Source organism: Pteropus vampyrus, unplaced genomic scaffold (assembly GCF_000151845.1).
Source record: "Pteropus vampyrus isolate Shadow unplaced genomic scaffold, Pvam_2.0 Scaffold121, whole genome shotgun sequence".
Taxonomy (NCBI): domain Eukaryota; kingdom Metazoa; phylum Chordata; class Mammalia; order Chiroptera; family Pteropodidae; genus Pteropus; species Pteropus vampyrus.
This window is the reverse complement of record NW_011888902.1, coordinates 2,012,065-2,014,456: the sequence shown is the minus strand read 5'-3', so window position 1 is coordinate 2,014,456 and position 2,392 is coordinate 2,012,065. Positions and strand designations below refer to the sequence as shown.

Sequence of the window (2,392 nt, the reverse complement as noted above, 5' to 3'; positions counted from 1 at the left end):
GGGTGTGTGTGTGAAGTCACCAGTTAGAACCACAAAGAGTGCCTGATGTGTCAAAATGAAAGGGGGAGGGGAGGGAAGAGAGAAAGTGAAACTTCTCGCCTCTGCCTCTTTCTTTTGAGCGTGCGAGCCTGCAAAGCTTCCGGCAACCATCTGGCATCTTACCCTAGCGAAGGGAGTTACTCTTCCTCAATTTCCAAAGCCTCGTGCAGTATCTTTTGAATAGACGTATCCTGAACTTCAAATAGATTTTCAAGAAGGACTAGAAGTCCACCAAGTCCCACTCGGTAAACTATCTATAAACCTTAGCATAACTTCACTTTGAGCCTTAAACTAACAGCATGTGAAAAGATCAATATGAGCAAATTCAAAACTAATCAGACCCCTTCTTTAAATGTTGACACAGTATTATTTATATCCTATAAATACCTTTCTTCTTGACTAAAATTCATCCTAGGAGATTGGCAACTGGCCAGTTCTATTCATATTTACTGTATTTATATAGCACGCTGGGCCAAGGATAATATTTAAGACAAAAATATGCCTGAAGGCATAGACAATATCTCTTATATTTTTACTTTTAAATCTCCACGTTGCTAAAAATATTTAGTCTGAACTGTATAAAATGTCTCACAAAGGGCTATCAGCGATCTGTAATGATATATAGTTCATTGAGTATAATTAGAGCATATTTGTAATATTTGAGCTGAAGTCACTCCCCGAACGCCAATAAGTTGGTGGTAAAAAATGAACCAGTGATCTTTCCCATGGCTTCATCTCTGAGGCTTATGACCCTCACAGGACTCGCTGCAAGAAATGACTGGCATACTTCCTCCGCGCAGCCACCGCCACAGTCTTAACGAGGAAAAGTTGGTATATAAGCCAATGCTGTCCTTTCAATTTGCTCTTTAAAAATATGGTGGAGTGATTTTCTCTTTTCTTCACTTTTTTTTTTTTTTTTGGAAGGGTTTACTATATTCCAGTCTAACTAGAACGTGCTGGAAAATCAGTTAGCCTACTTTCTATAAAACTATCCACAGTCCTTGCACAGTAGGATCGAATCTGCTATTAATATGGTTTTCTGCTCCTAACTATCCATACACAATACAAGTTTCAAGAAGCCTGTATTCTCTGCATGAAAACTGATAGGATATTTTTCACACTGGACTTGTCAGAAGTTTTAATTTACTCGGTGGCTGGGGGTGGGGTGGGATGGGGAAGAGCATCCACACACTGAACCTCGGTGCATCCTCTGAAATCCTAATGCTCTGAGAACGTTTTCAGTCTGGTGGTGACCACGATCCTGAGTCCCATCACCTTAGCCCTGTGACTAAAATATCCTTGAGAACAGAATTAACACCTTCTTGGGCAACTTGCTCTCTCTAGCTATCTAATGATGAGATCAGACCTCCCTCTGTCAAAAAGTGCCGGCCATTCAGAGTGCAGGTAAACACGAAAGGGGTGACTCGCTCGAGTTGTATGTAACACACTCGCTTGTCTACCCGAAAACCAGCGGGACTCACGCACGTGCTGGGGAAAGCAAACTGACTCAACCTCCTGTTCGTCTCACTGATTCTGGACTAATGACAGTAAATTTTCTTGCCTAACAGCTCCTTGGCTCCTCCCCAGGTAGAGAGCTTTACTTCTCCTGGGGACTCACCGGGGTGGAGTGTATTTATCACCACTGAGGTGGACGGTGCCATAATTACAATACTAGACTCGTCCTGCTCACCGGGGTCTCCCGCAATCTGCTCTGCCCTTGCACAAAAAGAGGAAGAGCTGCAACAGAAGGTGGCCACGGACACTGGGGTCACTTCGGGGGCTGACATTCTGACACGGATGAGTAGGAGACAGAGCAAGTCACAGAGCTGTGACTTGTCAAACTACAAATAAATATTAAAAAAGAAAAGCTCCACCCTACCGTTAGAACCTCTAGGACAAGATTATCAAGATGGCCATATTATCTATGTAGGCAAGATGCAGAGACTTGGGGAAGGCAGACAGCAAGTATATAGGGCACGGAAAGGGGAGGAGAGAGTGGGCAACCAATGAAAAGTTTACAACTTGGGGTTTGGACTACGCAAAAGTTGAAGTTTTTTTTCTTTTTCTTTTTCTTCTTCCTGGTATTTAACCCTCTCGGCTATCCCTGGATGATGCTTTTTTTTTTTTTTCTATTTTTTTTTTTAAGAACTGGGAAATAATTCTAAGTTCTCTTTCACCCTCCCACCCCCACCCCAAAGAACTCCTGAATAAATCGGTTCCCTCCCCTCGCTGCTGTATGCCAGCTGGTTTTGAGGACACTGCCCTCTGAGAAGTCAGGGGTTTTTTTTGTTTGTTTTTGTTTTTGTTTTTGTTTGAAATCAGCTGTCTTCTACTCTGAGATTTAGGAATGTAC

The 2,392-nt window shown here is 42.6% G+C and overlaps 1 protein-coding gene across 3 annotated transcripts in view; it reads right to left on the bottom strand.

Moving 5' to 3' along the window:
- Positions 1 to 2,392, bottom strand: part of TGFB2 (transforming growth factor beta 2) — a 72,473-nt gene that overhangs the window by 69,006 nt on the left and 1,075 nt on the right. The window lies entirely within an intron of this gene.